Below are 24,021 nucleotides of genomic sequence, written 5' to 3' on the forward strand. Positions count from 1 at the left end.
ATTAATGGTAGAGTTTTGATTAATTGGAATAGCTGCAGAGCTTTGCCATGCAAAGAATCCCTGGGCTGGCTTATGCAAACCAGCCTGGCTGGGCTAGGGAAGAGCAAATCTGTTAACATGACAAAAGGGGTTGGTGGGCCATCTGAGAGCAATCCTTTGGCCTGGGGAGACAGATGTTCCCAAGGGTGTTTTTTTTTGGGGGGGGGGGTTTGAGGTCACAGGAAAAGAGAGTTTTTCAATAGGATGTTCTGGGAAGAAGAAGAAAGACTGGGATCCATCTTGGGCAGGCTGACTGCAAGAGATGCCTTGGGTTCCAAGGCTGCACTGCTGTGCTCTTGAAATGCTGTTAGATCTGGACTCCCTCCATGCGGACTGAAGGTGTAAATAGATGAATAAACCATGTTTCTTAAAGCTACAACAATCTCCGCTGTGTTTCAGTTCTCCAAAGGAACACGAACCTTGGGTGAGTGCCTGTAGCCCCCTGGGATCTTGCAGAAAGCGTGGGTAGCACCCAAGTTTTGTAACACTATCATATAGTTAACGATTCTGTGAAAGTGTCTTCTCAGAATACATGTGATAGACATTAATGCCATTACTTTTCAGTGCATAACATTTTTTTGCTTGGCCTGTAGAACCCATCATATTCTTGCAGGTACCTCAATCTCCAAATAGCAAGAGACTCCAGGGGTGCCTACACTTTCCCAGAGTTTAGCTTCCTTGGATTGAAGGTCAATGGAGCCTGTGGTGTCTTTAGTAGATATGGTTTTATTTACACATGCATACAACTTGAGCATAGAATGGAGGAGCTCAACACTCCAACAAATCTTGCTTCCCCATTAGGTTTCCATAGAAATCCCAAGTCCCAGCTTTGGGTCCAGCACAGAGCAGTCATGTCCAGCATCAGCCAAAACTTGCAGACACCCAGCCCCTGCCTTGGCCTATTTCCCCCCATCCTTGGATGATGTGGCATCCAGCCAGGTGATATCAGAAGAGGCACACCCATTTGTCTCTATGACAACCACTTAGGACATGTAAATGGAGGTACTTAACTGGCCAGCCAAGGCCATTACCTTAACAAAGGAAACTGGGTTGGCTGGTTCAGCAGGTTTCCTATTATCCATTCCTACCCTCAAAGATTCAGGACCATAGGTGTGAAAGGGATCTATAGGCATCATCCAGGACTGATCTCCCCAACCCATAACAATCCCTGAAGGGAATCTAGTTCACATGGAACTCCCAGCACAGTGACAGCTATAACGTGAATAACTCCTTTGTCTGGTTGGTATTCCTTCTGTGAAGATGTTTTCCTCACCAGTTTGGAAAATTCTGCTCAAGCACATCAAGCTATTGCAAGCATTGCTATACTAGGGTGAAGGATGAATACTCAAGGATGCAAAATCCCAGATATTAAAGGCAGTTTGGCAAAAGCCATGCTGAAAACATTTGTGCCAGCCGGCAGGCAGTGCTTACTACAAGGTTCACTTAACAGTCCTGTTTTGTAGCAGCAATGCTGGAATTATTTAAAAGTATTAATTAAAATATTATTAATTTAATTAAATAAAATTATGAGCCTCTATGTTCGAGGAGCATCCCACTTCTGTCCTTCTGCAATGCAACAACATTCTTTCTTCCCAGATGGCTGAATGTCAGTAAGCTGGCAATTGTAACTGTAGGCTAATGTTGTGTTGTTAAGTCAAAAGGAAATGAATGAAAAGGCAATTAAGTACACTTCTTTATTCCTGTTTCCTTCAGATTGAACAGCTTCACATCAATAAAATTCCTTCCAAAGAGCATTCTCTGTTTTGGCAATTGCTTTATTTTTTTACTCAATATTCATGTTATATCACAGTTTGTGGAGGAAATTTGTCACATATTTTATTTTAATTTTTTTAAAAAAAAAATTGGCTTCAAGTGACCCCTGCAAAAATTAATTTACAGCTATTGTTTCGGTAGGTTACAACTTCTAACTCCTCTCCCTCTTTGAAACATTGCACTGGATTGAAATTGTAATCAAAGGAGCAGAAAATGACCTATAATGACAATAAGATGGTTCACTCTCTCTGCTCTCTATATTTCTATGTGTCTCCTCTTCTTCTCCCTTTCTAGCCACTCAATTCCATTCTCTCTTCCTTCTTATTGTCCTTTCCCTCTCTCTCATTCAATCTTCTATGCTGTTATCTTTATGAGGCTGTTCTGGATGTTCCCCCTCTCAGGGTTTCCACCTAAATATCCAGTGGCGTAGCGTGGGTTGTCAGCACCTGGGGGCAAGGCAAGTAATTTGCGCCCCCTAACCCGTGGATTTGCGCCCCCTAACCCTAACCCCCAGATGTTGCGCCCGGTGCGGCCGGCCCCCCCTGCACCCCCACGCTACGCCACTGTAAATATCCCCCCCCCACTTCTGCAATTCTCAGGATTCTTCTAATTGTGTTACACACCCTTTTGAGAATCAGTGCTATTGTATTGCAGGTGGGACCTTTCCTCTGAAATATGGAAGTTAAGCATAAGATAACAGTTTTATAAAACAGACAGTCTAAGACATCTGAGAACCATGGATAAAAATTTAGATTCTGGTCTTGGCAAATTGTTTCTCAGATCTTTTCTGAGTTTCTGAATGTATATTTCTTTTCTCCACTCTTTAGACAACTAACCATACAGCACTTACAGAGTGTCTTGAAGCACAGACCAACTCACTAATCCTTACAACAATCTCCTAAGGTAAAGCTCACTGCGGTACATTGGAGATCTGCTTTGCTAGCTTCCTGGCAGGTGTGTCACTGTTACTTACCTGGAGTGAGTGGGGTGAGGTAGCAGAGAGGTTAGCACAATGGAGATGCATTGGCAAAGCCTACATTGTGGTCCTTCTGGTGTGTTTGCACCACAACAGCCTCCATACCATCTCCCTCCTTCTGATAGGCAAAAGTGACCCACCTGTTGGGCAATTAGTGTAGCAGCTTGGCTCAATATAGCAAGCCATTTCTGGTTATGTATCCAGAGTAAACCTGTTATGCCTCTAAGTTACTCATGTTCATTAATTTCAATGGCTCTACCCCAGGTATGACTAACACTGGATACAAGCTATGATATCTTGATTTATTCTTAGATTATGGTGGGGCAGGGGGAGACAGGGGGAGACCCTGTAAGGTCCCCTGGTATGAGGAGGGAATGAAAAAGTCACAATTTGAAACCATCTGTGTCAGAGGTGTTCACGACCTGTTAAGAGTCATTAGATTTCCACTTCCTTGTCTGTAAATGCACAGCGACCACAAATAAATGCTGGAGAAATATGCAGAAGATGCAAATAAATTATAGAAGCTGCTTGTTTACCCCTGATTCAAGGTGAAGCTATTTCTCTTTTAATGAATCAAAGAACATATCTAGTCGTAAACTGAATCAGAAGGCTGCAGTTCTTTTTTGTATAATTAAATACATTTCTGTGCGTTGGTACTTGACTGTTGAAAAACACACTGCTAGCTACTTTATCTCCTCTCCTGCTTTATAAGAATCAAGGTCCCACTGCTAAAAACAGTCCTGTTCTGAGAAGCAACGCATCGTACCCTCAGGTGGCTGGGAAGATGGGTCAAGGTCTCTGAGGAGGATCTGAATCTACTCAGAAGCTTATATGGAGGGATCTAGCATGGTTTGTACATTGGAAAAGAGAACAAAACACGCTGTTTCTAATTAGAGCCAGAAAACAACTAGAGGCCAATGCAGGAAAACAGTTGTAAAACTGCCATTTTATTCTCTTGCAACTTTCAAAATGCAAGTCAGTTTTTAATGCATCCAGTCACTTCAGCATTGATGTCTGCAATAACACTTATGTGGGGGACATCCTTGTGGCCTTTATCTAAATCCAAAAGGTAAAGGTAAAGGGACCCCTGACCGTTAGGTGCAGTTGTGACCGACTCTGGGGTTGCGGCGCTCATCTCGCTTTATTGGCCGAGGGAGCTGGCGTACAGCTTCCAGGTCATGTGGCCAGCATGACTAAGCTGCTTCTGGTGAACCAGAGCAGTGCACGGAAACGCCGTTTACCTTCCCGCCGGAGCGGTACCTATTTATCTACTTGCACTCTAACATGCTTTCGAACTGCTAGGTTGGCAGGAGCAGGGACCGAGCAACGGGAGCTCACCCCGTCATGGGGATTCGAACCGCCTACCTTCTGATCAGCAAGTCCTAGGCTCTATGGTTTAACCCACAGCGCCACCCGCGTCCCTTATCTAAATCTAGCGCCTATCAAAATGGGTGTTGTCAATCTCTTTTGGACTTGGAGAAATCAGGAGAAGCTGCAGGACAGTAACACTGGATGTAACCCAGTGTTGGGCTGGAGGCTTAAGACAGCAACCACCCTACATGGTTTTGGACTTGATACAGTAAGGCTTCAAATGGCTGTCATAGGTAAAAGGGTAAAAGGATTCCTGGACAGTTAAGTCCAGTCAAAGGCAACTATGGGGTTGCAATGTACATCTCGCTTTCAGGCCGAGGGAGCCGGCGTTTGTCCACAGACAACTTTCCGGGTCATGTGGCCAGCATGACCAAACCGCTTCTGACACAAAGGGACACCATGACGGAAGGCAGAGTGCATGGAAAAGTCATTTACCTTCCTCCCACAGCGGTACCTATTTATCTACTTGTACTGGTGTGCTTTCATAACTGCTAGGTTGGCAGGAGCTGGGACAGAGTAACGGGAGCTCACCCTATCACATGGATTCAAATCGCCAACCATCCGATTGGCAAGCCCAAGAGGCTCAGTGGTTTAGACCACAGCGCCATCCGCATCCCATATGTGTGCCATATGATCACAAGAAACTGCCTCATCTGGAGTTAGACCTTTGCTCCCTCTAGCATTGTATCATGAGTTGTGGCCCTTCCCTTTAAGTTCCTCCATGGACATTTCAACAAAGTGTCCAATGGCACTGAAGAACAAAATTAACGTTTGAGTCTACACATTGCCACACACAGAGGACTCTTTGGGGGTGGTGCATCAATGCTGCTTTTGTAATTTGCGTCTAATCTAGTAAAAGTGATACTATGAATGCTATTTGGATGGGCGGGGAAAACACCATTAGAAACTAAATCAAGTACCTAGGTTGTTCTTAAGAATGCATGGTGCATGAACCCTTCTGAGATGTTAAAAATAGGAAACTGTTTAAGGAAACTGTGACCACAAAATGACTCAGATAAAAGCTAAGCTACAACCTCAATAAAATAAAAACCTGGAGAGAAATTGGGTTGCTCACACAAACTGAAAAACAAGTAGGATTTTAAAGCTTCTGTTGCAGCACAGTGGTTCTGGGAAGCCTCAGACAAACCTATTCAAAGGTGACTTAGATGGCCTGTAGGCCATCAAAATAATAGGTTGTTACTGCCACACCAGTCTCTTAAGGCTTGAGTTATTACAACCCTTGTAATTTCCAGTAATTGGGCTTAATGTAGTAAGAGGGATTATATACATTTTATTTGGTCTGAAAAAGGACAGCCACTGACTTTATGTGCTAATGACATCTTGCGGCACAAGAAAGTGGTTATATGCCTGCAAGATGTGTGATAAGAGTATTAATTTAAGCACTTTTGGACTGAATTCTAACTAAGTTAATTGAACATAGGTCCCATTGGAAATAGCTAGTCATGTCTCTCCCCATTAATTTCAATGGGATCTAAGATCAGAGTCCTATACACACATTTAACTGGAAATAAGTTCCACTGAACTCAATGGGCCCAACCTCTGAGCAGGCATGCATACGAGAACCCTGTAAGCTCAGCTAATTTACAGTGCCAGCCTAGCCCTGTCGGCTCAAAAGTAAGACTCATTTAATTCAATGGGGGTTCCTCCAAGCTAAGCAGAGTCGGGTGAAGGGGCCTGCTGGGTGGAGGAGAACGGCTATGCCAGATTCCCAGCAGATGGGTTGCTGTTGCCTACTGGGAGCGGAAGCAGCAAGGCAGTGGGAAGGTTAGTTTGGTGCAACCCCACTGGTAGAGCCACTCTAACGTATGGTTACCAGAGTTTTTTCAATGAATCCGGGGACACTTTTTTTTTGGAAGCTGAGTAGCAACAGGGAGTCAGTAGTGGGGATGGTGAGGCAAAAGACCCTGGGCCCAAGTACACATGCATATTGTATAAAGGTGCAAAGCCCTTCTTTCGCACCCTGTGAAACATAAATGCACAGAGTTTTTCCAAAAACTGGGCAATGGCACGCCACCCACCCACCTGTGACTTCTGAGCCTCCCCCAATCTCCTTCCCCCTTTGTTTTGACAGATCAGTCACAGGCAGGCGGCCGTTGCCCAGGAGGGGCCAGCCTGATAGCGCAGTTGGCTCTGGCTGGCTTCAGGAGCTGCTCGCTACGCGCTGCCGTGGCGCAGGAAAAATGGTGGGCGCCACGGCAGCAAGTAGCTCCTGAAGCCAGCCAGAACCCAACTGCGCTAACAGGCTGGCTCTGGGCTGCTGAGGCTGCCGCTGCCACATTTCCCAGGGACAGATTTGCAAATCTGGGGACATTCCGGGGACAGAATTTGTCCGGGGACAGATTTGCAAATCTGGGGACTGTCCCCGGGAACCGGGGATGTCTGGCAACCCTACTCTGATGCTCTTTCCAGTGCATTTAGAAATCATAGTATTGTAGAGTTGGAAGGGACCACGAGGGTCCTTGAGTCCAATCACCTGCAGTGCAGGAATCTTTTACCCAACGTGGGGCTCAAACCCACAACCCTGAGATTAAGAGACTCATGGTCTACCAACCGAGTTATCCCAGGAGCCACTCCATGTAACTCCCTCCCTGCTGCTTTGTCCCTCCCCTTCTCCCTCCTGCTAAGCAACAGCAACCCACCTGCCTAGGAGTTCAATTCAGGGTAATAATAATAATATTTTATTATTTATACCCCGCCCATCTGGCTGGGCTTCCCCAGCCACTCTGGGCGGCTTCCAACAAAATATTAAAATACTGTAATACATCAAACATTAAAAGCTTCCCTAAACAGGGCTGCCTTCAGATGTCTTCTAAAAGTCTGGTAGTTGTTGTTCTCTTTGACATCTGAAGGGAGGGCGTTCCACAGGGAGGACGCCACTACTAAGAAGGCCCTCTGCCTGGTTCCCTGTAACTTGGCTTCTCGCAGTGAGGGAACCGCCAGAAGGCCCTCGGTGCTGGACCTCAGTGTCCAGGTAGAACGATGGGGGTGGAGACGCTCCTTCAGATATACTGGACCAAGGCCATTTAGGGCTTTAAAAGTCAGCACCAACACTTTGAATTGTGCTCGGAAACGTACTGGGAGCCAATGTCGGTCTTTCAAGACCAGTGTTATATGGTTTCAGCGGCTGCTCCCAGTCACCAGTCTAGCTGCCGCGTTCTGGATTAGTTGTAGTTTCCGGGTCACCTTCAAAGGTAGCCCCACATAGAGCACATTGCAGTAGTCCAAGCGGGAGATAACCAGAGCATGCAGCACTCTGGAGAGGCAGTCCGCAGGCAGATAGGGCCTCAGCCTGCGTACCAGATGGAGCTGGTAAACAGCTGCCCTGGCCAAAGATTTGACCTGTGCCTCCATGGACTGCTGTGAGTCCAAAATGACTCCCAGGCTGCACACCTGGTCCTTCAGAGGCACAGTTACCCTATTCAGGTAGACCCAGGGCTTTTTCCCCCAGCCGGAACTTACCAGAACTCAGTTCCAACACCTCTCAAGTGGGTGTCATTGCCATTCTAGGAGAACAAGGGAGGTGTTCATGGTGAGTTCTGGCACCTCTTTTTCTAAAAAAATAGAAGAATGGGTAGGCCCATTAACATTTATGCCCCTAAGTTACTCATGTTCATTAATTTCAATGGGTCTACTTTGATATATGCTAGATATAAACCACAATTTCTTGATTTAAATCTTAGACAAGGGTGTGGAGGAGGGAGAGAGTAGCTCTTGCAAATCCCCCTGGTTTGATGAGGGCAAGGAAGAGGCAAGATTTGAATCAGATGGTGTAAGGGGTGTTCAGCTTACTGTTAGAGATGATATTTTGGTTCATTGAAAGAGAAATAGTTTCATCTTGAATCAGAGAAGCTTCCACAATTTCTTTCCACCTTTTGCCTATCTCTCTAATACTTCTTGAGTTTCTGGTCACTGCAGATTAACTGACAGGTAAGTAAAAAACCCCCAAAACCTCTTAACGGGTGCTAGGGTCATTTGATTTCATTTTCATTTTCAATGCATCTATAGTAACTACAATTACAAGATATATAAGGGAAATAGGCAGAAGGTGCAAAGAAATTATAGAGGCTTATTCTCTGTCTATGATTCAAGATGAAACTATTTCTCTTTCAATATATCATATCTCATGTGAATTGAGTCAGAAGATTATAATCCTTGTTGCATAATTAAATACAGTTCTGTGCATTGTTACTTGACTGCTGAAAACCACATTTCCTCTTCTGCTTCGTAAGATTCAGGGTTCCACGGCTGAAAGAGTCCCACCATACCTCAATTAGTTGGGGTGTGATGGATCAGGGCTTCTGAGGATGCTCTGAATGTACATGGGAGTTTATTCAGAAGAAGCTAATTTAGAACTTTAAAAGTAAAACAAACCTCGGCCCAATATACCTGAAGGAGCGTCTCCACCCCCATCGTTCTGCCCGGATGCTGAGGTCCAGTGCTGAGGGCCTTCTGGTCGTTCCCTCACTGTGAGAAGCAAAGCTACGGGGAACCAGGCAGAGGGCCTTTTCAGTAGTAGCACCCGCCCTGTGGAACGCCCTCCCATCAGATGTCAAAGAGATAAACTACTTGACATTTAGAAGACATCTGAAGGCAGCCCTGTTCAGGGAAGTTTTTAATGTGTGACATTTTAATGTATTTTTAATCTTTGTTGGAAGCTGCCCAGATTAGCTGGAGAAACCCAGCCAGATGGGTGGGGTACAAATAAATAATAATAATAATAATAATAATAATAATAATAATAATAATAATAATAATAATTTATTTTGAACAAACCGAACCACACTCTTCTCAATGGAGGCTAGAAACCAGCTAAAAACCAATGTAGAAAAACAGTTGTAAAAATGACATGTTATTCTCCTTGCACTTTGCTCTGTTAATAATCTGGGGACGACATTCTGTCCTCTCCCACTCAGTAAGCAACTGCCCAGGAGGTGGTTTGGTGGTTCTGTCCCTGTCAGGGACTGGGCAGAGGAGGAATGATAGAAACTGCCTCCCCATCCTGAACCCTTCCTGGGAGGAGGAAGAGGAAGACAGTATAGATTTACAACAGGGGTTTGAGGAAGGTCACTGCTCAGAGGCAGATGAGGGGAAAAGTTGGAAAATAATGGGACAGGAGGAGGCAGAATCCGAGTGGCAGCTGGCTGACGGTGTCTTTAGAAAGCATTCCAGAACCTGGCGAGCGTTAAAAGTAGGAGAGCAAAGAGCTCGAAGACAGAGGGCATGTAGGGCAGAGGGCATGTAGGAGCACCTGTAGAAGTGATGAGTAAGGAAGTGGGAGAGATGGGAGGTGGAGATTTACTCGGGACAATGCCATTATCCAAGAGGCTGGTTTCTATAGCCTCTCTCTGTAATATTGAAATAAAAAAGGACGGTAAGAAACTTTCCCTTGTCTTTATACTTTCCTGGACAACCAGCCGGGAGCCGCTGACAGCATCCTAACAGTCCCACCCATTGAACCACATCTAGGGGTGGCAATCTGGACCCCAAACATTGATTTCATTGATCTTAACTGAGCTCAGCTGTATATAGCAAGGACCTAGGGGTTGAATGTGGACCTCCAGGCTTGGCTATCCAACTCTCAGGACTCTCTGCATCTTCCCAGTCCTTCTCTGTGTAGTCCTTGAGTGCTTTTGCTTAGCTAGAGTGCAAATCCTCCATCATGTTGAGTTCCAAAACTGGGAAGCATGTCTTTCCGGACATGCTCCTCATGTGACCTGCGCAAGAGCATGGAGCCCCAAAATGCATGATCCTGTGCATTTTTTAGTTCAGTGATCTCGTGCAAGAGCACGGCACCCCAAACCAGGATGTCCCAGTTTAACTGGGGCAGTTGTGGGGTATGGGAGTGTGTCATTGAATTCTGATGATGCTTCTTGTGTGCCTAGATGGAGACGTGTTTGTGCACAGAGATACAGTCATACCTCCAGTTACAGACGCTTCAGGTTACATTTTTTCAGGTTACGGACCGCCAAAACCTGGAGGTACTGGAACGGGTTACCTCCGGGTTTCGGTGGTTGTGCATGCACAGAAGCACTAAATCGTGCTTTGCACATGTGCAGAAATGCCGTATCGCAACCCGCGCATGCGCAGATGTGCAGCTGCAGGTTGTGAACACTGCGGGTTGCAAACGTGCATCCCACACGGATCATGTTTGCAACCCGAGTGTCCACTGTATCTGACTTTTGTGTGACTGGAACATAGCCTACTGTGCAAACGTAAGAGTCACATGCATTGTTCCACCCACTTTTGCCACGAGAATTTTAATAGCATCAAATTGGAAAGGAGAAAAAGTACCATCAAAATTGGAGTGGCAACAAAAATTAATGGAGTACGCAGAACTAGCTAAGCTATCAGGAAGAATAAGAGACCATGCAGATCAAGTATTTTTCAATAAATGGGGTTTATTTAAAAGTTACATAAAAGATTGCAACAATATAAAATCTGTGGCAGCCTTTGAATAGCTTCTGTTATACACTGAACAGGGTTAAGTACAATAACTTGGCTAAACAATGATTGAAAATAGACACCAACAGTGCACTAGATAAATGTACATTTAAAGCTAAATGGAGTTGGCGTGAAGTCAATGGAACTAGAAGAAGCCTGTGATAAAGTGTAATAGATATTAACAATTCTTTAATGTTTATTTGTTATAGATAATTTTGATTTTTTTTTAAAGTTCAATAAATCAATTTAAAAAAATAGAGAAGGAGGGTGTGTTAACATTCTTTTTTCTTGCAGAATCCCCTAATTTCTTTTGCTGAGAATCTTAGTGTTTACTTAGAAATACTTTACTTCACCTGTAACATTTATAGTCTTCCAGGTACCCAGTTTTCAGGCAACATTTGGGGCCTTCCATTGTTCACCTGGTGGCAAAATGACAGGCACTTCCTTTTGTTTGTTCGGCCTCCCTTTGCTTTGGGACTAGTTACCAGGCAACCATAAACAAGTGGAAGTGCTTGCCTTTTCTTTGTTGTGGACTGTGCTGACTGCAAGTGCGTAAGAAGGAGAGCATGTCCCTGACAGATGACAATCCTGTGATTTCAAAGGACCTTTGGATATGTTTCTCCGGAGAAGCTTTGCAAAAACACATGTTTATTTACAGTGTAGCCTATTTATTTAAAAAAACTGCATTGTACAGGGTTACATAACAAAGGCCATTTGCCTCAAATAAGACTTTTCACGGGGATGTCTGAACACTATAAAATTTAGGCCGGAAATAATTCACCACTTTAACTACTACAAATGCTTGCTTGGTTTCAAACATGTGAGCAGTCCTGGTGATCTAAATTAATATGGAACCATAAAGATGTTTGCAAACTTGGTACGTGCTTCCATGTCGTGTAACCAAACACCACACTGATATATTTTAGCACCAAAATGTTTTGACATCCATGAAGCTCTTCCCAGCTTGTTTGTGCATTCTCTTGCCATTCATATTTAACGACGACGGAAGGATCTGACTGGTTTTCTACATCACTTATGAAACGGCACAGAAAATGAAACACAGAGCGGAAAGCGCTAAAACCACAGGGCTTAGTGCAGTTAAAACCAACCTTTCCCGTCAATTGTAGCAGGTCCTGTTACAGCTTCGTGAACCAAATCTTTGCTTTCATCTCCTGAAGTTTTGCCACCTTTCAATAGCTGAGAATGCACTGAATCAAATTTCACATTTGTATAGCATTATCAGTCACTATGCTCTGAAGATCTGTTAGTCATGCAGGTTGATATTATGGAGGACTTTCCCTGTGGGTTCTTGAAAAATCCATTATTGTCATCCTCACCAGAAAATAAAACAATACACATTTCGCTATTGCATGGGGCAGGTATTTCCCTGACTTGAATTCTTTCTTTATCAGCAGAATTGATACTATCATGGCAGTGAAACTAATTAGCTATATATATCTCTAGTTCTGTGTGGCTCTGGAATCCTGGAATGCAAAAGGACTTAACGTATTTTTTGCTCTATAAGACTCACTTTTTCCCTCCTGAAAAGTAAGGGGAAATGTGTGTGTGTCTTATGGAGCGAATGCAGGTTGCACAGCTATCCCAGAAGCCAGAACAGCAAGAGGGATTGCTGCTTTCACTGTGCAGCGATCCCTCTTGCTGTTCTGGCTTCTGAGATTCTGAATATTTTTTTTCTTGTTTTCCTCCTCCAAAAACTAGGTGCGTCTTGTGGTCTGGTGCGTCTTATAGAGCGAAAAATATGGTATTTGAAACATAGTTACATTCTGAATTGACAGATCTGCATTTCTTTCTTTGCTTTGTTTTACTTGAACCTCTAGATCAGTAGTTCCCAAACTTGGGTCTCCAGCTCTTTTTGAACTACAATTCCCATCATTCCTGACCACTGGTCCTGCTCGCTATGGACGATGTAGTCCAGAACAGCTGGAGATCCAACACAGTTAGGACCCTGATACAAAAGACACATGTGCAATTAAATAATTCCGAGCCTGGGAATTTGTTGAAGTACTAGAACTGAACTCAGTTCTCCTTCCACACACACAAATCCACTCCTGGTTATTCCATCCCCCTTAAAAAAATCATTTCGGCAATATTATGTAAGAGGCGCACATTTTATTGCTGCCATTGTTAATTAGGATTCAGAAGTCATTGCCAATCTACAGTACTTGAAGCATACATAGATCTATCAGTACATCTTGATCTGTCTTCTCCTAATATACACAGTTTTGTATGGAATTCCCCCCAATATACCCATTTTTGCAAATATAATGCATTTTTGTATTTTGTTTTCACTAATTTATGCATTGATATGAAAACTTTAGTAACTTCATTTTTGTACATGTTACTTGGCTGAAGAATTGCACTGCAGAATTTGGAGAGGGGCAAATTTTGAGGAACGGTTGTGTTTTGTTTTGTTTTGATTTGTTTTGTGTGTTGCTTCGGAAAATGTGAATGAAATAAGTTCACCTGTACATTGAAACACAATCAAATTTCTCCAGCATCCCCAGTTTGGATCCAGACTGGGTTTATTAAATTTACTTCCCATTGAAATGAATGGAACTTCTCTTTCTCACAACTAATGTTTCACACTGATCGCAATGGAATATAAGCAGAACTAATTTAGTCTGGCTCCAACCCATAACTAACTGGTTATTTACTGTATTTTTGTTTTATTGACAAATGAATTACAGTTGTGCTTTTTTGCCACTATAACTGAGGTGAACTTATTTTTGTGTATGTCTGCAATATATGTTTATATACGAAATAAAATACATTTTAAAATCAAATCAAACCAAAATATGACAAAATAAAAAGAAACTACGGCCCTAAATCTATCCTAACCAATGGTTTATTTTAGCAAAACAAAGAACTCAAAAATGCCTGCTAGAATAAAAAGATTTCAGCATCTGTCTGCTGTCATATTCCCCCCCTCCCCAGAGCAAGAGTTCCTTACTTGTGGGGCCACCACCTAGAAGACCTTCTGCCTTGCACCCCATCAATTCAATATCCTGTAAAAAGGGCAGACCTTCCAATCAGTCTAAAGGCTCAGACATGTTCATATGGATAAAAGTGGTAATGAACACAGCCTAACATTTAGATTAATACTAGCCCTGAAGTATGCAGTACCTCTTAGTTGCCAGATGCCTATACTAAGGATGTCAGGCACCATGGGGAAATTATAATTATTTACCAGGGTCCCTGGTGCCTTGTTTTACAGCATTCATCCCAGACACCCAGAAGAGTGTTTGTGTATGAGGCTGCATATGCATTTAAAGCATACACACCTAAATTCTGGGAACAGTAATTTGCTAAGGGTGCTGGGAACTGTAGTTCTGTGAGTTGTAAACTACACTTCCCAAGATTCTTGCAGGGGATGTAGATGTGCTTTAAATTTGTCAAATATTTGGCATATTCACAGCTCTCTCTCTCTCTCTCTCGCGCGCGCTCTCTCTCTCTCTCTGTGTGTGTGTGTGTGTGAGAGAGAGAGAGAGTTCCTTGCAGCAATGAGTAAGTGGCTGAAGTGGAAATTATGTGCAAATTTAGAATTTTCAGAGAAAAACCATTAGCCAGGGTTGATCATAAATGCCATCCTCATTCTAAATCAATCATGCAGCATTTCCCCATGAAATTTCACTAAAATATGCTAAGTAGGGCAACTTCCTTCCTTCCTTTCATTTATTATTTTTTTAAGCTGCTTTTCACTCACACGAGTCCCCAGGTAGCTCACAAATAATAAATAACAGAACAGAACATCACAAGGGCAATATAAACCATATAGAATAATTAACATATCAGTAAAACAGTTACAAATTCTAAATAAAATAGCTACCTTTTATAAAACACTATTAACAAAACAACTGGGGGGGGGGGAAACAGTGAGAGTTCCATGAAAAATAAAATATAGTTCAAGGAAGAAGCAGATGGCTAGAATAGGACTGATAATAATAGTCCCTGACTTTTTTTCTGCTGGGAATTAATAGCAATCAGGGAAAGGATCAATATGCTTAACTAGTGGCTTGTGGTTTCACAGTGACTAAGGGTTCTTTTTTAATCTTCATGCATGTCGCCTGCTTGTCACTAGAAGCAAAAATCATATGGGAAGCTTATGTGGAGGAGTTCCCCACGTAGTAGGGGCAAAATTAATCCATTTAGCAAAATCTCCCACAAAGATCTCCATCTGGAGAAATGCCTGAAATCGCTCCCTGTACTGATTCTGGAGGGACGTGAGTGGCACTATGAGTGGTAAAACCACAGAACCTAGGATTTGCCGATTAGAAGGTCGGCGGTTCGAATCCCCATGACAGGGTGAGCTCCCGTTGCTCGGTCCCTGCTCCTGCCAACCTAGCAGTTCAAAAGCACATCAAAGTGCAAGTAGATAAATAGGTACCGCTCCGGCGGGAAGGTAAACGGTGCTGGCCACATGACCCAGAAGCTGTATGCCAGCTCCCTTGGCCGATAAAGCGAGATGAGTACCGCAACCCCAGAGTCGTCCGTGACTGGACCTAATGGTCAGGGGTCCCTTTACCTTACTGATTCTGGGGCTACCAGCAACTACCTATGAATCAGGGGTGTGTGGAAGCTGAGGTCAGTGATGTTGCAACGGGGGCGGCGGGGCACCCCGGGTGCCATGTCTGGGGGGGGGGTGACAAGAAGGCACCTCACGGGGGCTCGCCCCGCCGCGGTGGCGGCGCTTTCAGCAATCGCGCCGCTGCATGTGGAGGATCCTCTGTTCATGACTGCAGCTGCAAGCAGAGGATCCCGGTGCTGGCGGCAAACCACTATGTACAGCGCATGTGCAGTGTCGCACGCATGCGCTGTACGTAACAACGCCTCATGTCAGCTATACATACGGATGGCGTATGTATACGTCATACGGATGGCGGTGGGATCCTCTGTTTACAGCTGCAGCGGCTGGAGCAGCGCCGCTGGCAAACCACTATGTGCAGCGAATGTGCGGCATGGCTACGTATGGCGCATGCATCATACATAGCCATGCCGCACATGCACCCTGCGTAGCGATGCCCCACCCCTGGGTGTCACAATGCCTTTTTTCGCCCCTGGCTGAAGCTCACGGGATGCATCAGCAAACCTCAGCCTAAGTTTATGCAGGGGAGGACCTGGAAGCAGTGGAACATGGCTGGGGCAGCGATCCAAAAATATATGGATCGATGGAAGGACGATGGAGACGAGCCTTCTGCAATGATCAGCTCAAACTTCTGGCAAGAGCAATCTGTCCCTATCCTGGCATCCCTCTGGATGGGCAGGAAGGGAGAGCAGAAATGGAATGAGACAAAGAGTGAAAATTTGCAGTTTCCAAAGCAATATGAGAAGTAGAACACAGTCGTCCTTTGAAATATGCACTTTTCTGAATTTTGCAGTGCGCTTCTCCAGCCATGCAAATGCTAATGTAAAGTGTGCATCATCATCATCATCATCATCATCATCATCATCATTTATTGAATTTATATACTGCCCTATACCGGGGGGAGGGGGTCTCAGGGCGGTTCACAGAATAAAATCAAGATATAAAACCACAAAATACCTAAGAAAGAAACCAACAACAACCCAGCAGCCGCCGCCGCCCCCAGATTGCAGATCTTATTGAAAGCAACATACAAAAATGCATTATACTAGGGGGAACTGCTTTGCAAAAATCTGTATATTAGGGGGAAATTGCATATAAAGTGTGCATATTAGGGGGGAAATCGCTCTAAGATGCTGCTGAATTTTCACGAGAACTTTTTTTAATAGAAAAATTGCAAACTGATTTGGAAGGTGTGGAGAACTGAATTGAAGATGGAAAAATAAGAAATTGAGAGGAACTTAAATTTGCCCCGCCCACCACTACCTTAAGCTAAGTCCTGTCCATCACTAGCTCGAGCCCACCCAAAACCATCAGTCTCTGTCACATTATCCCCAAGGCAATGCAGCTCCCACAGGAATTTTTGAGGGAAGAGGGGAACAAAGTAAAACACTGAGAGGAGATGAGCAAGCTCATTTCTCGCAAAAATAGAGACTAATTGTACCTGTACATTTTGCTTCATATCTACAAGTGCTAGAAAAATACTCTTTTTTTCTTTTTTAAAAAAGAATGCTAGAAATGTGGAGAATATGGTTCATTACAGGGGAAACAACTGTCCCATTCTCTCCTCATGGGTGCCAATGAATATTGACCTCAAGGAAAAGAAAAAATTCCCCTTTCCTACTATAAACCAGATTTCCAAAGGGAGAGGGACTATTAGACCAGAGGGATATTATTATTATTATTATTATTATTATTATTATTATTATTATTTGAATGTATATACTGCCCTATATCCAGAGGTCTCAGGGCGGTTCACAGAACAAAATCAAAATATAAAACCACAAGATATATAATCAAAATAAAAACAGCAATCCAATAATTCCCCCCCCCCCAAAGAACCACATTTTAAAAGGATGTCAATCAAATCAACCAAAGACCTGGTTAAAAGGGAACGTTTTTGCCTGGCGCCTAAAGGTGTATAATGAAGGTGCCATGAATGGTAGAACAGCCTCTTTTTTCCTTTTCTTTTTTACCATGCTATATTGGAAGCAAAATACTTGTTTTGATGAATTGGAAGTGCCGCAGAAAGATTCCATTGATCACATGGATTGATAATATGGACAGATTAGCTACATACTGACAAATTGCATGTCGACGCAAAACAAGAATGGATAAATTTGAAGAAATCTGGAATGAATATTTAAGCAGTAAGGCGGATACTGGTGGGAAGTAGGAGGAGGAGAGAGGTGGGAAAATATTGTTAAAAAAGGTGTAGTCGTAGGTATATCAGTGTATTCAAATCTGAATTTTCAAACTGTGTTGTTATTATTATTATGGTTTTTGTTGTATGTGTCTTTTGCGGTTGATGTTTGTATTGAAAAAATGATTAAACAAATAAAAAAAAGGAACAGCCTTATTTATTAATTTTTTAAAAAAATCTACTATATTTGCATGCACCATTCTGCGTCTACCACAGACGCTTCAAGGATTGTGAGACTGTGGGAAGTAGACTCATTCTGCGATAAAAACCCTTCTGCCTAGTGGCAGTATGCTGTTGCAATTATGGTAAGAGCCAAAGTGCTCCACTCAGGGCCGGCTCAAACATGAGGCAAGGTTAGGTGAGCGCCTCAGGTGGCAGGATTCACAGGGGCAGAATCTTTATCCACCTGTGAATACATATAGGAAAGCAGTTCTTCTGGGGAGCACCCGGGAAACATTGAAACCTAGGGCACGATCTGTACAGCATAATGCAGACTTTGTTTGCTCGACACTTCAGGTCCTAGTGGCGTCATCTCCCAAACTTCGTAGCCGCAGCAAACATTGCATGGTGGCTGAAGAGAATCTAAAAATAAAACAGGGAAGCAATAAATAAACAATGGGCCAGCTAAAGCCTCCAGGAAGCTGAGTGTCTGAGGGAAATGATGTGGGGAACTGGGTGAAGTGGAAACAAGGACCTAAGTGTGCTTGTACCGCTTTGCTAATGGAGTCGACTACAAAGATGAGAGAGGAATTAAGTGTTCCTGTCAGAATGGGCTTCGTTTTTAAACTGGTGTTGTGGCACACTTTGCATGAGACTGCCTTTGTTTGAAGACAGTTTGGAAACCGAAGTTAGTTGAGAACAATGGGGCCAGGTTAGGTTGCTAACGGAAACTGGGTGAGGAAATCCTACCTTGCACGTACTGAAAAGATCCCACACAGTTCCAACTAAGTTTCCAAGCTCCATTCACAGTGTTGGTCTTAACCGTTAAAACCCTACATGCCTCAGGCCATGGTTGGAATAGACATACTTAGAATGGTGCTATTGTCTGTTAGTTACTCTCGAAACAACCAAACTATGTGCAAGGTGTGCAATATAAATGATGTAATGAAAGGATTATGTAATGAAAAAAATTGGGAAAAGGGATGCCAAACAGCATAAATAAGAGCCATCTGTAAACTGAGGTATGAAGGGCCCTTGAAGTTATTTATCAGCCAGGCATGTTTGCTCAAATTGCAAATTCAACGCGGTCAGGTCCCAGAGGCCAGCCCTTCAGAAATTAAAGCCAAGGAAAAACAGTTGCCATCTGGTCTCCCAAAATGCAGCATGGGGACCTGCGAAACTGTCTTAAAACACACACACACACGCACACACACACAATCATATTTGGTTCAGACAGATGATGCAGCTGTCTATATTCCACTGTTTGACAGTGGAATGGACTCCCTCAGGAAGTTGTGGACTCTTCTTGCTTGGAGGTTTGTAAGCAGAGGTTGAATGGCCATCATCTTGGGTGCTTTAGTTGAGAATCCCACATTGTAGGGCGATTGTACTAGATGACTCTTGGGATCTCTTCCAACTCCACAATTCTATAATTCTATACTAGGAACACAAAGATTGAGTAGAGCATAGCTAGAATACTAAGAGCCAAATACTGGAAAAGTAATACCAACAAAAGATGAGTGGCAATTGAAGTTGTACCTCGAACTAGTCAAAATGACAGAAATGTTAGGCGACAAGGTAAAAGAAAAGGAATGGGTTTGCTGCCAAAACGACCTGACTAAATATGGTTCCAAAAATAATACTTGGTTGTGCTTAGATTAATTTCACAGATATAATGGGGGGAAATTGATTTGAATGAAGGAATACAGATTTTTGGTAACTAATGAGAAGTGTCGAAGCCACAGAGAGATAGAGGGAAGTCAACTAACATAACAGGGATTCAAGCAAGTTTACTGGAACAGAAAGCAAGGGATTGTAAGGGAAGAAAGAAAAGAAGAAATATAAATGTAATTTCTTTCTGGGAGCCTTTTGTATAAAATATTCAAATTACGGTTTGTATCATTTGAACAATTTTGTGTATCTCATTAATTCTCTCCCCCCCTTTATTATTGTATTTTTTCTTTTATTCTTTTCTTTTTTCTTTTTCTTTTCTTTTTGTGTAATCAGGTGTAATTTTTAATTTAATTTTAATTTATTCTTTCCCTGTAATTTTCAAAAACGCAAAAAATAAATAAAAACAAAAAACAAAAAATAAAAAACAAAGATTGAGAGAGCACTAAAAGTCTTGAGTTCCTGTCGTATAAAGCAACTGAGAATGCAGATGCACCTTTATTCATGTATTTCATTTATTATGACATTAGCATCTTGGACAGCACAAATGGAACTGCTGTGATATTAAGTGTCACTAGGGTTTTAAAGATGTGGGTGGAAGCTGAGATTCCCAAAGCTTATATCAATTGGCAGAGTGAAAAAAAATCCAATTGCAAACAGAGAGTGAGGGCTGATCTATACACTGGCTGCTATTCAACTAACACATCTCATCAGCACAAGGAATTCCACTTGAATCCTGGGATTTTCTCCCCCCTCATCCCATGTGATCCCCCCACGTCCTCCCCAAATCTTCTCCAGAGGGTTGGGGAAACCCCTAGAACAGTTTTAGGAGGAGAGGGAGAGGATGTTCTGTTGCGAAAGCAGAAATCCTTGCACTGATGGAACGTTCATGTGGTGCTACTTTGAATACAAGCCAATGTATATGTAAAATAAGCTTTCTGCATGTGCCCTGTTGGATTTAAACACAATTATCTTGTATTCTGACCCATTTGCACATAGCATTTTGGTGACATCCTAAAGTTATATGTAAATAAGCCAGTGAATAGTGCTCATGTAAGGTAAAGGTAAAGGGCCTCTGGAAAGTTTAGTCTAATCAAAGGCGACTATGGGGTTGTGGCGCTCAGCTCACTTTTAGGCTTAGGGAGCCAGTGTTAATCCACAGACGGCTTTCCAGGTCATGTGGCCAGCATGACTAAACCGCTTCTGGTGCACGGAGGACCATGACGGGTGCCAGAGCGCATGGAAACACTGTTGACTTTTCCACTGCAGTCATGCCTATTTATCTACTTGCACTGGCATGCTTTTGAACTGCTAGGTTGGCAGGAGCTGGGACCGAGCAACGGGAGCTCACTCCGTCATGGGGATTCGTACCACCAACCTTCTTATTGGGAAGCCCAAAAGGCTTGGTGGTTTAGACCACAGCTCCACCCATGTCCTGAATAAACAAGCACATAGTCACTGATAGGTCCACCCACCATTGTGAGGCTCAAAGCAATGAAGTTGATGCCTCCTCAGCTGTTGCCATTGGCTGCGGGTTTCTTGTGATGTCACAAAAGCACTTGGCAACTGAGTGGATATAAAGGCAGGCCAAGGGGAAAGCCCTTTTCTGTTTCCAGCAGGACACACCTGGCAATGGATGTGACATTCAGCACTGCCCAGGTTTCTTCCACTGGGAGGAGGCAAACTGGTGAATGGAAGGAGGCAATCCTCTGGCAGTGGGATGCTAGGGAGCAATAATAAGGCAAGTTTTCTTGCTTGAAGGCTGCTAGTATCCATGGCTGTGTGGGAATGTTCTGGGGTGCAGGAGAGGATATATTGACTAATTATATCCTTATCCAACTTGTACTAACAAGTTCCCAAAATATCAGCAGAGTTTATAGACATTCCCCTTTTAGTTCGCAACGGTAACGCTTGCACAGGTTCGCTAGAACCTCTATAATAATTACTCTGGTAATTTCCCCTTTGTTCCCTCTTAAAATACAAGACACGACACAGTCTTTATAAAAGTATAAAAGAGTTTACTCACGTTCTGTTCACAATATGATCCCAGAAGGTAGGCAGGCTTAAAAAGGTTACATGCAGTTAGAATCTATCTTGTAGCAAGATATTACTGTCCTCTCTTGGCTGGGAGCCAAGAGGGCATCCTTAGATGTTTCCTCATCGAAGGAAGATGGCAGAGAGAGAGGCAAGAGAGAGAGTGGCTGCCTGCCCTGTGCTTTTATCATTACCTGCACAGGTGAGGCCACACCCACCTCTGGTCACATGCGGAGGAAGTCCGTCCCCAGGAAGTTTACCTGCTTGCTGGACAGACATCCCTCCCCATGTTCTAACATGTACACTCTAGGAATGTTGTCATTGACTGCTCCTGTGTTTACATCCCACATACCCCTTCTCAGGCAATACAACATACACAAAACATAAACAACTTTATTCAACCACCCAGAGTCCCAGCTTGACACGTAGATTCTGGAAACTCTCTCTTGGTAGGGGTTTCGTCAGGATGTCAGCAGTCATCTCTTGGGTGCTGCAGTAGGATAGTTCCACAAGTCCATCCTGGATCATCTGGCGTATGTAGTGGTATTTAACCCCAATGTGTTTTGTTCTGGCCAGGAACTTCTCACTCTGCGTCAGCTTCAGGCAACTTTGATTGTCCTCTAGCAAGCTGACAGGCCCTTTTCTCACCAACCCAAAGTCCTTTATGAGTTGATCAAGCCAGGCGATCTCTCTGCAGGCTTCTGTTGCTGCAACGTATTCTGATTCTGTGGAAGATAATGCTACACAGCTCTGTTTATAACTGCCCCATGAAACAGGTCCATCACCAAACATGAAAACATGACCACTTGTTGATTTATAATCAGCATTATCCCCAGCCCAATCCGCATCAGTATACCCAACCAACTTAGGGTCTCTGACGGCTGGTAACCTTAATTTACAATTCATGGTACCCTTCAAATATCGCACCACCCTCTTTACACCTGCCCAATCATGCTCAGTGGGAGAATTCACTTTTCTGCTAAGAATCCCCACAGCATTTGCTAAGTCAGGTCTACATGTGGTAACTAAATACAAAAGTTTACCAATCGCCGACCTGTAGTCATTGTTGTCTGGCAACTGCTTCGAATCCTGCTGATTCTTCAGGAAGTCAGTAGCCATCGGTGTAGCGACTGGATGTGCGTCTTGCATCTGCATGTGCTCAATTAGCTCATGGATCTTCTGTCTTTGGCTGAGAAGAAATGAGCCGTCCTCTTCTCTTTCCACCTGGATCCCGAGGTAGTACTGGACATCTCCTAGCTCCTTGACCTCCACCTCTTTGCTAAGGTGTTTTACTATCTGTGTATAGTCTTTCTCACTTGCTGTGGCAATAATCAGGTCATCAACAAATGCTAAGATATATGAGAATTGTCCATTATTTGACTTACTGTACAAGCACTTGTCAGCGTCGCCTTGCTTGTACCCAAGTTGCGTCAGCATTTTATGCAACTTCTGGTTCCAGGCTCTAGCAGCCTGTTTAAGTCCATAAAGTCCTTTCTGCAGTTTGCACACTAAATGTGCCTCATGTGGTTTCACAAAACCTTTGGGCTGTTTCATATAGATTTCTTCAGAAATCTGCCCGTGTAGAAAAGCGGTAGCAATGTCTATGTGTTTCACTCTCATTTTCTTGGAGGCTGCAATGCTTAAAAGCATTCTTACGCTGCTGTACCTCACGGTTGGTGCAAAAACTTCATCATAGTCTTCACCAAAACGCTGTGAAAATCCCTGTGCTACAAGTCTAGCTTTGTAGCGCTGCACTTCTCCTTCTGACCCCTTCTTAACCTTGAAAACCCATTTACTGCCAATGGCCTTCTTACCGGGAGGCAGCTCAGTGAGTGTCCAGGTCTTGTTCTGATGCAGTGCATCCATCTCCTCCTGCGCGGCCTTCCTCCAGAGACTGGCTTCTGCAGCTGGCATCTCCTGTATCTCTTCCCAAGTGGAAGGTTCTTGTGGAAACGCCGACCCTGCAAAGTAGGACAACCGTAATGGTGGGACACCTTTGTTGGTTCTGGACGAGCGCCTGACCTCTGGTTCTGCGACCGCATCAGCTTCCTCATCCTCCTCCAACGCAGGCATGTCCCCATCTGAGTCCTCATCTTCGTCTCTGGTGCCGCCAGGGTTCTGGTCCTCTGCGTCTTCTGGTGCGTCGCCTGTAGGGGGCGCTGTAACACTTGAAGGCAGATTATTACTTTGTGGGGTCTCAAAAGGGAAATATACAAATTCTTGAGTCCTTTCTGACTCATCTGAAGAATCCACAACAGTGTTCTTAGTGTCTACCTTTCCATATTCATCAACATAAACCGCATGGTATGCATTTGTCTTACCAGTTTGTAAGTCCATAATTCTATATCCTTTGCCTCCAGAGGCGTATCCCACAAGGATACCTGCTTTTGCCCTGGAGTCAAGCTTGTGTCTGTGTTCCTTGGGCACGTGGAAGTAACACGGACTTCCAAACACACGTATGTGCGACAGATTGGGAGCTTTCCCATGCCAAAGTTCAAATGGTGTGCGCTCTGCTCCTTTAGTTGGCAGTCTATTCTGCAAATACACTGACGTGTATACTCCTTCGGCCCACAGCTTCTGTGGCAAACATGCATCCTTTAGCATGCACCTTGTCATGTCCATAATGGACCTAAACTTTCTCTCAGCTATGGCATTCTGCTGTGGTGTGTAAGGAATTGTGGTTACATGTGCAATTCCTTCCTTGGCCAGGAGAGCCTGCATTTCATTTGAGCA

Source organism: Podarcis erhardii, assembly GCF_964252035.2.
Source record: "Podarcis erhardii genome assembly, chromosome: 11".
Lineage (NCBI taxonomy): Eukaryota > Metazoa > Chordata > Lepidosauria > Squamata > Lacertidae > Podarcis > Podarcis erhardii.